The sequence below is a fragment of the Equus asinus genome, chromosome 30 (genome assembly GCF_041296235.1).
Source record: "Equus asinus isolate D_3611 breed Donkey chromosome 30, EquAss-T2T_v2, whole genome shotgun sequence".
Lineage (NCBI taxonomy): Eukaryota > Metazoa > Chordata > Mammalia > Perissodactyla > Equidae > Equus > Equus asinus.
Genome location: NC_091819.1, coordinates 20,027,802 through 20,041,668, shown reverse-complemented (window position 1 = coordinate 20,041,668; position 13,867 = coordinate 20,027,802). Strand labels below are relative to the sequence as shown.

At 41.8% G+C, this 13,867-nt stretch overlaps 1 protein-coding gene and 1 pseudogene across 6 annotated transcripts in view; one reads left to right on the top strand and one right to left on the bottom strand.

Annotated features, from left to right (window-relative positions):
* The window catches only part of DISP1 (dispatched RND transporter family member 1), a 204,150-nt gene that overhangs the window by 158,608 nt on the left and 31,675 nt on the right, over nt 1-13,867 (bottom strand). The gene's annotated exons all lie outside the window — the stretch shown is intronic.
* Nucleotides 9,537-10,436, top strand: LOC123282198 (uncharacterized; annotated as a pseudogene).

Genomic DNA, 13,867 nt, shown 5'->3' with positions numbered 1-13,867 from the left:
AATGTTCTAACTCCCTCTTATCATGAGAAAGAGAATTATTACTACAATTAATATAAAGTGGAGTGAAAATATAATAGCTTTAAGTGAAAGAAGCCAGTCACAAAAGGTCTCATACTGGATGATTCCATTTACGCAAAATGTCCAGAATAGGGAAATCTATAAAGACAGAAAGCAGATAAGCGGTAGCCTAGTGCGCAGGTGGGGAGGGAAGGGCGAAGAGCAGGACCAGGGTGACCACTAATGGGTATGGGGTTTCTCTTGGGGGCGTTAATACTTTCCTAAAATTAGATGTGGTGATGGCTGCAGAAACATCTATGAGTATGCTAAAAACCACTGAACTGTACATCTACAACACAGGAAGTTTTTATGGTATGTGAAATGTATCTCAATAAAGCTCTAAAAAATTATAGATATATATTAGTTTTGAGCATGTGTTCTCACTTTTCTTTTTCATGCATTTCAGTAGTTAAAGCGGAGGACTTAGTTCTTTAAAGAGTATTTTTGTAAAAAATAAGCTGGCAATATGACACAACATTGCAAACTTCCTAAAAATAGAAATTGTATTACCATCCCAAAAAACAATAGCTACCCCTTGAAGTAATAAATCAATAACGGCTAGGTTTATCTCAAAATCATGATCTCTCATTTCACTGACATGATTAATGACTTATATATCTCTTTGAAAATGAAATTTCTGGCTAAAATGAGGACCGAATGACTCAAGGAAATCATATCCAAACTTGTTACCTATTAGGAAAAAGAGTCCACATAAGCATTCACGTCCTACATGCTTGGCCTAGCTTTTATTTCCAGCCAGACTGCACACTAGGCTACCTGAAACCCTTCTGTAACGGACGCTGTGGTTCACTGCCCAGGTATCACACTAAGGACTCAATCGCACGGCTGCCGAGAATGTTGGCTACTGTTGGCGCACAGCGAAGACTCACTCCAGGACTCGCCCTCACCCAAAGGCCCCATCACCCCGGGGAGATGTAGTACTATTAGCTCCTGGCATGCTTTAGTACAACTGTTAAAACTTCCAGCACTAGTGATCTGGGATGAAATACCAGTAGAAGGAGAATGCACTGGCAGATACAACATCCCAGGCTTTGAGAAGTTAGGGGAAAGCACTAGTTACAAGCACTATGGAATTGGATGGCTCTTGCTGGGTGCTATGGATGCAACAGGCAGACAGTAAAAGCTGAGGCTGATTAATACCAACTGAAGGTGAAGGACAAAAGTCAAGGACCTCCTTGGCAGCATATGGACCCTCTCATCTCTGACAACCAAAAACCGAGGCTTGGGCCCAGGACTTAACACAAGAGTGAGTGAGCTCCAGGCTGAATTTTCAACTCCCTCAAGTCAGCTACACAAGGTCAGGGTCCTCATTAAGAAGACATGGAAGCCTGAGACTTAGGATGAGGCCATCTGGGTAGTCCACTCAAAAATCTTGAATCTCCAGACTCTTAGGAACTATCTGATCCTGCAGAATTAGCACTTGCCCTTGCCCGAAGATGATGTGAGATATCTTACAAGACAGCCTGTGTCCTCCAGGATCAACCTTGACTTCCCCTCCTGGCCTGCAGACCAATCGCAAATAACCAAGCTTGGGAAGTGCTGAATCTGCTAAGGAGGAAAGGGACTACATGCCAAAGGCGCTGCAGGACTTAGTCAATATGTATCAGCAGGAGCCCAATGAGTATACATAGGACTGGATCCTAGGGAGATCAAGGGAGATAGAACATAAAGTTGGATAAAAGAGGACTTATCTAGCTGGCAGCACTCGCCCATGATATAGGATTTAACACTTCGACGAGGACCCTGGAAATGATACTACCACATTACTCAGATGGCTCTTGAAAGTTTGGGAGAAGTAAAGGTCCAGAATAAGCGAAGGAGAAATGCCAGAACTGCTGTGGCAAATGGTAAAGTAAGGGAAGGAAAGGCTCAGAGAAATCGGCATGCTAGAGAGTATGTACCAGGTAAGGCTGGAACAGCTGCTTGCTGACTATGCTCCACAGGAAAGCCCAGAAGACATTACATTCCCCAAAGCAATAAGGAATCCACTGGTGAGAAGGACACCAGTATTGCTGAGATGCTCCGTGGTGGCTGTCCTAGTAGACCAGGCTGACCATAGCAAATACTGCCAGAGAGCTGGGTTCCCTGAGGCACAAAGACCTAGCCCCTTGCCTGGATTTGGGATGTCTCTGAAGGTGAACCCCCATAGGACTGACTGAAGTCCTGGTTGCAAATGCACTATGGGTTAGCTTCTCCCTCTGCCCAATCTCAATTCACAATCCTTCACTTCCTTATAGGTGTTGTTGCCAAGAGAATTACCTACAAAACCTCCCACATGCGAATCTCTGCCTCAACTCTCTATTCCCTGAAGAACCAAAACTATGACAATCTCAAACATCTCAAAATGCTGGATGAAATAAAACAAACATTCCTTTAAATGCATAGCAAGAAATTAAACATGAAGGCCAAAAACAAGACAGGAACCAAAAACCACAGAAGTATGAACTGACTGGTTGCTGTGGGGAGATTTGCCAGTTTCAGTAAATAAGGGTCTTGAATTTTAACACCTATCTAGTAGCTGGGAACGAGGCCTTAACCCTGAGAGACAGGGAGTTAGAATAAAATGCCCTCATAAAACCAAGTTCCCCATCAAGAAAGCTTAACTATCTGGGCCTGGGTTCCAGGTGGACAAAAAAAAAACTACACTGAGAACTTGAGTTGTAGGCCAGCTTCACAAAGTTTTGAAGTTCAAATTTATACTACTTGCATGATCCAAGAAATGTGAGGCTCAGAAATTTATAAAAAGAATGATCTCAGGGGCCTGGCCCACTGGCATAGTGGTTAAGTTCATGAATTCTGCTTGAGAGGCTCAGGGTTCGCGGGTTTGAATCCCAGGCATAGACCTACATACCACTCATCAAGCCATGCTGTGGCAGCATCCCACATACAAAATAGAGGAAGACTGGCACAGATGTTAACTCAGGGCAAATCTTGCTCAAGCAAAAAAAATTAAAAAAAGAAAAAGAGTGATCTCAGGCTGATAACATCCCTGGGATACCTACCAGAAACAAATGTAAAACAACTCTGGATCCACAGAATTCCCACAAATAGGGCCTCACTGAAGATGAGCTCATGATCCAAAGTTGTAAAGTAGATGAAGAAATAATCCATCATGAGGGAAACAGCGGACACAGAAAACAGCAGAATTAGACCACAAAAACTTCAGATAATAGTACAGATAGAAATCATAAAATAAATACGCTTAAAATTATTGAAAACATAGAAGACATTATAAAACATGAGGGGGAAAACGACAATATCAAAAGGGCCAGGGAGATTTCAAAGAGAAAAAAATACACAAAATTTTATAAGCATTGAAATAATTAAAAATACACACTGGGTTAAAATGCAGATTTGACACAGCTGAAGAAATAATTAATTTATACATGCATTTATGTCCACTCACTCCCAAAACTCCATTAAAATGACAGGAAAGGAATTTTTTTAAGTATGAAACACTAAGGATAAAGACTGGAAGAGACAAAAGACAAAAGTTAATAAAATTTTGGAAGATGGAAAGCAGAGGGTTGAATAGTTTCTGACTTAACAGAACAGAGAAAGTTGAAATTAACTGTGCAGTTAAGGAAGGGATGCCAACAAGAAGGTAATTCACAATAGAGAATCCTAGAAAGGCTCAGGAATATGGGACAGAGTTATGGGTGGGGCAAGAATCAGGAAGATGATAGAAAGTTCCCAAAAGGACAGTTAGATGCTAGATGCTCCTCTTCAATTCTCCAACTGACTCTCACTCTGACAGGAGAAAAGCAGTTTGCTCTCTGGAAAAAACTGAATCTGACAGACTCTAGACTAGAGACTGCAGGCCCTGAGCATGAGGATAAGATACTGTACTGAAAACAGGGAGAGTCAATGCAAGTTTATAGACTAAGCAGTGAGTTCACGTCCTCCCCCCAGCTCTCTTCCCTACTCAACTGCCAGAAACTGGTGGCCAGTCTTACACCCCCTGGGCAGGAAACAGAAGGATTCCTCTTTGGGAAGAAAAACCAGAAAAGACTATAGGTATCTCTTAAGAGTCAGAGATATCTCAAAAAAATAAGTCCAGTATTCAATAGCCCTAGCGTGAAACCCAGGCACATAGAGCTTCCACTAAGATTTTTTTATTAGCTAAACATTTGAGAAACAATTGAGGAATGCTTCTATCATGAAAGAAAGAAACCAAATCAAGTAGAAAAAGAAAAAAAAGACAATACCATGCATACGGAAATTGTTTTTTAAAAACTAAAATTAGTATCTTCAGAGAGATGAGATGCAATTGTATCCATAAAACAAGAATGGGGACTATGAAAAGGAATGCTTAGGAAACAAGAAAAAGCTTTTGGAAATTTTAAATGAGAGGAAACACTTAAAAAATATATAATTGTACAATTGGAAGATAAAGCTGAGGAAATCTCCCAGACACTAGAAAGAGAGAAAGAAAGAGAAAATTAGAAGATCAAAATCCAGGAGATCCAATATTATATTACGGAAATTCTAGAAAAAAGAGAAAATGAAGCAGAAGGAATTATCGAAGAGATGATACAAGAAAATTTCCCATAAACTCCAAGAAAAACAAGTTATAGGAAAAAGTGAATGTAATCATAATCACTTTGTGGCTCAGCTATGAATACATAATTATAATAGAGAAGACACTGTAACCAAAAAATGTGATAACTATTATGGGGGAAGAAAGTTGAGGGGGAGTGGGAAAGAATTGATAAGGGAAGTATAAAAGAGCTAAATCCTCAGCTGCCCTATGAAAAAGTCAGCATAGTGATTAAAACTGAAAAATTAAGAAACTGCACTATAAATCATATTGAAAAATAGGGAGGTAAATACCAGAAGAAACTACTGAAAGAATTTAAAAGTAGTTGCCTGTGGGGATAATGACCCAGGGTTGGGACCAATGTTTTCACTATACACTTCACCTCCTTATTTGAGCTTTTAACATTAATTAAACCTATAAACTAACCTTTGTGAAAACAATATTTTATAACATTAAGTAACATGAAATATCTCTCCATATATTTTTTTTTTAAAGATTTTATTTTTTCCTTTTTCTCCCCAAAGCCCCCCGGTACATAGTTGTGTATTCTTCGTTGTGGGTTCCTCTAGTTGCGGCATGTGGGACGCTGCCTCAGCGTGGTCTGACGAGCAGTGCCACGTCCGCGCCCAGGATTCGAACCGACGAAACACTGGGCCGCCTGCAGCGGAGCGCGCGAACTTAACCACTCGGCCACGGGGCCAGCCCCTCTCCATATATTTTTACATCCTTTTATGTCTTAATCAAACTGCAAGTTTTTCCTCATATGGGACCTCTTGCCCATTTCTTACAGTTTCATTCTCAATAAACTATATTTTCGGTTACTATTATGAATGACACTATAAAAATTTTGTTCTTGGGGCCCACCTGGTGGCACAGTGGAAAAGGTCATGCACTCCGCTTCGGTAACCCAGGGTTTGCCAGTTCAGGTCCTAAATGAATCCACTCTAACATTCCAATCTCCGTACGCCTTTGAACCCCTTCCTCTGCATTAAACCAAGGGAGGTGGGGCAATTCCAATTCGCTCACAGTGGGCTGTCTTTTGATCCATGTTTCAGCCAACCACCCAAGCTGAGAGAGCCCTTTCTAACTCCCCGAGCCACAGCAATAAACGCAGAATCTCTGCTTAGTGGGCCCATATCGATAAATTCAGCCTGATCCAACTTCATGTTCCTTCCACTACTATCCCACACCCTGAACTATCCATTCCAACACGTTCCCTGGATTTCTGCTTGTATAAGTTAGAAAACCCAAGTAGTTCTTTTGGAGTGTAACACACTTCCTCATGGGTCACACCTTGTACCTCACCTTTAGGGACAAAGTAACAGGTCTAGTAACAGGTCTAGAAGCAAAGAGGGTGGTGGAGGGGAGTCCTGCGGAGGCTAAGCATTGTCTTGTATGGCTTCTGCCTCTGGGGAGACCATTACTATTTCTCAGACAATCCAGGGTTAATCCCCTCAGATGGAGATGGAAAGGCCGATGTCACTGTGGGTGGGGAGGTCACTACCATCGGATACCCAGGACTGTCTGGTTAGAACCAATTCAGTTGTGCCACATTTGGCAAGAAATTTTTTAAAAGTATTTATTCCTGTTGTCATTTAGGATGAGTTAGTGGAAATGCTACAGGATCTAGAGACAGCCTATGGAGTTGAATTCTGGCTTAATTATTATTAGCTATGTGACCTTAGGCAAATAACTGATTCTTAATTTCCTCACTTAAAAAGTAGGCATAATACCTACTTGTGACAAAGACTGCTGACTACATCCTAGTAGCCATTCTTGTTTTTCTTCTTGAGAAACAGAATTCCCACCCAACTCTAAGTTTTAGCCAGCCCGTGACCACCCAGCTACAAGGCATTTCCTAGCTACATGCACTTACATGGGACCCTGACTAAGTTAGGGACACTGTGATGTGAAAGGAAGAGATGTGGGCAACTTTTTAGATCATCTTCTTAAAGACAAAGCCATTTGCCCTGGATGCTCTCTTTCCTTTTTCTCTTTGGCTGGGAAACGGCAAGAATTGCAGGAGCAGCCTTGGATCCAGTGACGGATGCCAAATGAAGACGGCAGAACTGACTAGCTAGTCTGGGTTCCCTGAGCAGAGCTGGCCACCCACCCTAGATTATCCACTTAGTTTGAACCGTTACGTGAGAGATAAATAATCTTCTGTATTATTTAAGCTCTTATTTTGTATTTCTTTGTTACACTTTGTTATAGTCTAACTAGTGGCCTAAGCAAAACACTACCTTAAAGAGCTGTGAAGGCTAGAAATTATAAATTGCTAGTTTAGTGTGTGACACAGAGTAACTGCTCTGTCAGTGTTACTATTATCTGTTAAATATTTACTTTCTACCTATTGTGGGCAGGGCACCTCAGTGGGAGGGTCCAGGAGACAAACTTTTCACCAGTACTTTGAGGAATCAATTTGTAAGGGGAGCCTAGCATCCCTGAAGAGCTCCATGATCACTCTTCTCCTTGTAAGCCAGATCTTATACTGGGAACGGCAACCACTCAATTGGAAACCCTAAGTGCAATGGGAGCAGTTGGGGTGGCAGGGGCCAACTGGCGGCGCTCAACCACCAAAGGCAAGGTGGGCACAGTTACTGTAATTGACAGCAGAGTCAAAGCAGCAATCAGAATAGTATGATTTGTATAGACCTTATGGCATTAGCTAGTTAATCATAGTGTTGCTACAAGTGAAACAGACAGGAAGCCTACTAAATTCTTACTTGATCTATATAAGCAGAAAAGTTCTAGGTCAAGTGAACAAAAGTCTAACTCAAATCAAAAAAACAGAATCATGGCCCCTCAATCAATTCCTAGACTTGGGCCAGTTTACAGACCCAGAACCCCTTGAATGAAAGGGAGGCCTGGTCCCCTTGAGGAAGGACCCCAGTACACTACTGAAAATATATACCGTTAATCTTTCTCCCAACCTTCCCCAAAGAGACCTACAGCCTTTTACCAGGACAACTGGGCGCTGGGGAAAAGGAAATAATCAGACCTTTCTGGACACTGGCTCTGAACTGACACTGATTCCAGAAGACCCAAAATGGCACTATGGCCCTCTAGTCAGAGAAGGGGCTATGGAGGTCAGTTTACCAATGGAGTTTTAGCTCAGGTCCATCTCACAGTGGACCTGGTGGATCCCTAAACATCCTCTGGTTATTTCCCCAGCTCCAGAATGCATAGCTGGAATAGACATACTTAGCAACTGGCAGAATCCCTACATTGGTTCCATGACCTGTGGAGTGAGGGCTACTATGATGGGAAAGCCAAGCGGAAGCCACTAGAACTGCCTCTACCTAGGACAAGAGTAAATCAAAAGCAATACTGCATCCCTGGAGGGATTCCACAGATTAGTGCCACCATCAAGGATTTGAAAGATGCAAGGGCGATGACTCCCACCACATCCCCATTCCCTCTCCTATTTGGCCTGTGCAGAAGACAGATGGATCTTGGAGAATGACGGATTACGGTAAGTTTAACCAAGTGGTAACTCCAATTGCAGCTGCTAGACTGATGTGGTTTCATTGCCTGAGTAAGTTAATACACCCTCTGGTACCTAGTGTGCAGCTATTGATCTGGCAAATGCCTTTCCTCCATCCCTGTCCATAAGGCTCACCAGAAGCAGTTTGCTTTCAGCTGGCAAGGCCAGCAACACGTTCACTGCCTCACCTCAGGGGTATATCAAGTCTCCAGCCCTAGGTCATAATTTAGTTTGATTGCCTTTCCTTTCCACATGATATCACACTGGTCCATTACACTGATGGCATTATGCTGATTGGGCTAGTGAGCAAGAAGCAGCAGCTACTCCAGAATTATTGGTAAAACATTTGCATGGCAGAAGGCAGGAAATAAATCTGACTGAAATTCAGGGGCCTTTTACCTCAGTGAAATTTCTAGGGGTCCAGTGGTGTGAGGCACGTTGAGACATCCCTTCTGAGGTGAAGGATAAGCTGCTGCATCTGGTGCCTCCTGCAACCAAGAAAGAGGCACAAGGCCTAGTGGGTCTGTTTGGATTTTAGAGGCAACAGTCCTCAATCGGGTGTGTTACTCCACCCCGTTTACCAAGTGACCCGAAAAGCTGCTAGTTTGACTGGGACCCAGAACAAGAGAAGAAGGCTCTGCAACAGGTTCAGGCTATGCAAGCGGCTCTGCCATTTGGGTCACATGATCCAGCAGAACCCATGGCATGTGAAGTATGAGAGGGAGACAGAGATGTGTTTGGAGCCTTTGGCAGGCCCCGGAGGTGAATCCCAGCTCAGGCCTTTAGGATTTTGGAGCAAGGCCCTGCCATCCTCCTCAGATAACTACTCTCCTTTTAAGAGACAACTCTTGGCCTGCTATTGGGCCTTAGTAGAAATTGAATGCTCTGATCATGGGCCACCAAGTTAACCATGAGACTTGAGCTGCCCATCATGAACTTAGTGTTATCTGACCAACCAAGCCACAAAGTGGGGCACGCACAGCAACACTCCATCATCAAATGGAAGTGGTATATATGTGATCGGGCCAAGCAGGTCCTGAAAGTATATGAAGAAGTGGCCCACACGCTCATGGTCCCCACTCCTGCTACACAGCCTTCTCTCTCCTAGCCTGCACTTACGGCTTCAAGAGGTGTTCCCTAGGATCAGTTAGAAGAAAAGAAGAGTTGGGCTTGGTTTACAGATGGTCCTGCTCAATATTCAGCTACCACACAAAAGTGGACAGCTGCAGCACTACAGCCCTTCTCTGGGACATCCCTGAAGGACAGTGGTGAAGGGAAATCATTCCAGTGGTAGAACTTAGGGCAGTGTACCTCATTGCACACTTTGCTTGGAGGGAGAAATGGCCAGACGTGTGATTCTAACAATTCACAGGCTGTGCAATGGTTTGCTGGATAGTCAGGGATGTGGAAGGAAGATAACGTGGAAGACTTAGAGAATGCCTTATCTACCATCACAGTATTCCCAACAGCATTGCTTTTGATCAAGGAACTCATTTCATAGCAAAAGAAGTGTGGCAATGGGCCTATGCTCATGAATTCACTGGTCTTACCATGTTCCCTACCATCCTGAAGCAGCGAGCTTGACAGAATGATGGAATGGCCCTTTGAAGACTCAGTTACAGTGCCAGTTATGTAACAGTATCTTGCAGGGCTGGGGCAAGGTTCTCCAGAAGGTTGTATATGCTCTGAATCAGCATCTATTATATGGTGTCCCTTCTCCGATAGCTAAGATTCATAGGTCCAGGGGTCCAGGAATCAAGCGATGAAAATAGGAGTCACTCCCTTTTAGCCCTAGCGATCCATTAGTAAAACTTTTGCTTCTTGTTCTCATGACTTTATGCTCTGCTGGCCTGGAGGACTTAGTTCCAAAAGGAGAGATGCAACAATGCATCCACAGACACAATGATTCCATTGAACTGGAAGACTGCCACTCGGCCACTTCGGGCGCCTCATGTTCTGAATCCACAGGCAAAGAAAGGAGTTGTGGTGTTGGCTGGGGTGACTGACCCCGACTACCAAGGGGAAATTGGACTACTACTCCACAATGGAGGTTAGAGTATGTCGAAATAAAGGAGATTCCCTAGCGTATCTCTTAGAATTACGATGCCCTGTAATTGAAGTCAATGGAAAACTACAACAACCCAATCCAGGCAGAACTACTAATAGCCCAAATCCTCCAGGGATGAAGGTTTGGGTTACTCTGCCAGGTAAAGAACCACAACTAGCTGAGGTGCTTGCTGAAGACAAGTGAATGCAGAATGAGTAGTAGAAGAAGGTAGTTATAAATACCAGCTATGACCACGTGACCAGTTACAGAAATGAGGACTATAATTCTTATGAGTATTTTCTCCTTATTTTGTTATGAATGTGTTTGTGTATGTATATACATGTTAAGCAAACATCTTTTTCTTTTCTCTCTTATTCCCTTATCATGTAACATAAGATGTACTGACTTTACATCAGTATTTAAGTACTGTTAGTTTTACACCATAGTATTCAAGTTATGGGATATGGAGAGAAAAGTAAACCTCACTCAAGGACTTAACTTCCTCTTCTGGTGAAGGGATTAGTGCATTTTCAGTTGTATAGAGGATAACTGTATCATGTTAAGCAGAATTATACCCTTGTTACTGTCTTTATTTGGAGATTAAGTATGGTTTAGTGAGATGAGACTAGGTGCCAAGTTGACAAGGGGTGGACTTGTGATGATTAATTTCCTGTCAAGTGGACTGAGCTAAAGGATGCCTAGATAGCTGGCAAAACATTATTTCTGGGTGTGTCTGTGAGGGTATTTCTGGAAGAGATTAGCATTTGAAGTGATGAACTGAATAAAACGGATGGCCTTCCCCAATGTGAGTGGGCATCATCCAATCTGCTGAGGGCCTAAATAGAACAAAAAAGTGGCAGAAGGGTGAATTTGCCTTCTCTGTTTGAGCTGGGACATCCATCTTCTCCTGCCCTCAAACATTGGTACTCGTGGTTCTCAGGTCTCTGGACTCAGATCAAGACTTACACCATCGGCATCCGCCCTGGTTCTCAGGCCTTCAGACTCAGACTGAAGCACAACATCGACTTTCCTGGTTCACCAGTTTGCAGATGGCAGATGTGGAACTTCTCAACCTCCATAACAGCATGAACTAATTCCTACAATAAATATCCTCACATGTATGTATCTGTGTGTGTAAGTGTGAGAGTGTGTGTGTGTGTATCGTTCCCATAGGTGGAAAGGACTCTTAATATGTAATTCTAACTCCCTCATTTTAAAGAGAAGATAACTAAAACTCAGAGATTAAATGTGTTGCTTAAGGTCCTCAGCCAGTTAATGAAAGAAAGGGCAAATAGAGACCCTAGATTCCTGATTTCCATTCCAGTGCTCTTTTCACTATCCTCTTCTACCTTCCAGTGAAAGTAAGGTTTGTCCTGTCATAATTATAGTCATTCTCACACGTTGAATGGTGTGAAGAATTTTTTTCTTCCAAATGACAATAAACCTTTAGTCCCAAGCAAATCCTAAAGTTTGGTCACACATTACCACTTCTGTACACTTACCAAGAATTCATCAAGCAATGTTATCTTTGGACCAACATAAAGCTAAAGGAGGAAACCTTCACAGCCACAGTAGTTTCTCTGTATGAATATTTCTAAAATCTAGTGTGCTCACTTAAAAACATCACTAGAATAAAAGAACTTAAGCCTGACTTTTTTTCCCAATTGTGTTTACCTGCAGTCACTAAAAGATCCCAAAACCAAGTTTGCCCTCAGAGAATGAAACACCTTATTACTTCTCTTTCAAGAGTCAAAATTACTCATACTCTGCCACACACTCTACTTGCTACTATCCCAAGTACAAAATAAACAGCCAGAATGTCTGCTAAATTTACCTAATTCTTAAATAGATGCCAAAATTGTCATTAAATAAGTGTAAAATTTATCACTGCACACAAATTTTTCCAGCTTATTTTCTTCTCATCTCAGTAATGAATCCCCCACTGAGATGATCTCAAATATACCTGATGTTTTCTCTTTACATGAAATATATTTTACATAGTTTGGAGGGAAAAAATACAAATATTTGCAAAGCAACAACTTATTTGCTTTGTCCATATCATACAGCAAAGTCATGATCATCAAGGTTGGAAAATGAAAATCAACCGTATTACCAGAGGTGGGAGGACTCCAGTACAGAGTGGATATGATATAATTGGCCTATCTTATAGTCTGGATGACTTCACTTCAGTTCAAGAAGACTGTTAATTATCTTTGTCAAGGATACAAATATAACCCAAGCAAAATTAAAGAATAAGTGACTCTTTAAAAGTTTGACATTGTCTTTTTTTCAATGAAGCTGCTTCTGACAACTGATATATGCCTTTTGAGTTACTGCAAATAATTCAACAGAATATGGTGTCTGCTGTCTCAGCAATCTATGAAATTATGGAAGAACATAATATATATTTAGCCTAAAACAAATATTGAAAGCTTCAAACTGACAACATTTGGAATGCTCATATTATATGAATGGAACTTATGCCAATGACATAGAAATAGTTATGCATTAAGTCTAGGTCAAAAAATAATACCCATCATGAACTGAATCACTACTCTGCACAGGACACCATACTAGGTACTTTACATATATTATTTTTCATCTCAACAACTCTGCAAGGTATTATTTTATTTTACAGCTGATAAAAAAAAAAAAAAAACCCTTTTCAAACAAAGTTGAGTACCTTGCCCCATATCACATAGCTCACATGTAACAGAGCCAGGATAAGAGTCAAGTAACTCACTCTCAGGGAAACTAACTTGAAGGCTAAGTTTAGCTTATTAAAAAGAATCATAGGAGCACTGTCTTAAAGCAAAGTCTTAACTATCATCTATCAGTACAGGAATGCTGATTTACACACACAAAAAACATCAAGAAGGTAAGCATTTTGAAAGTGTGCAGCCTGGATGACATGTTGGTGTGTAAGCTTAGTGTGCACCTCCTGCTATGACAGAATGTCTCAATAATGAGGCCTCGTGTACCCCATTATGATCTAGATTATCCCTCCCTAGACCCAGACCAAACGCTTTTTCCGGATTCTCCATCCAAATGCTAAGCCTGAATTCCTGTCCGTCTAGCTTTACGCAAACATCTCTCTTTCCAGTATTTGTGTCCTCTAGATTCCCATCTATTATCCTGTTCCTTGTTATTTGAGGCAGACAGAGAACTAAAAGAGAACCTCCTGCCTCTTTACTTTTAGATCTATCCAGCTATAGAATAGGGTGCTATGCTTTGTTATACCATTTTTTCTAAGATGGAAAAGGAATAACCAAACCTATGAGGAAGAGGGGCGAATAGAAAAAGAAAGACTAAAAGTTCTTAAACCTAGAAATAAAGAAAATGAGTTAAGCACAATTCTATAAAGATGGTAGGTATACAGTAAACAGTTGGACATTAAGATGCTGGGTATACAGGACACAGCTGGACATAAAGATGCTGGGTATACAGGACACAGCTGGATATGAAGATGCTGGGTATCCAGTACACAGCTGGACATAAAGATGCTGGATATACAGTATACAGCTGGACATAAAGATGCTGGTTACATGGCGGTGCAGCAAACAAGGCCCTGCCCTCAGACTTACAACTTCAAGATCTGTGCCTTAGCAGAGTGGGGACTTGTGGCACACTGCCTGCCTCCAAAGACTCACAGTCTACCGATGACACTTCACCTTCAAATAGCTCTTTAGAACTTAACAAAGTGCTCTCTTGGCAT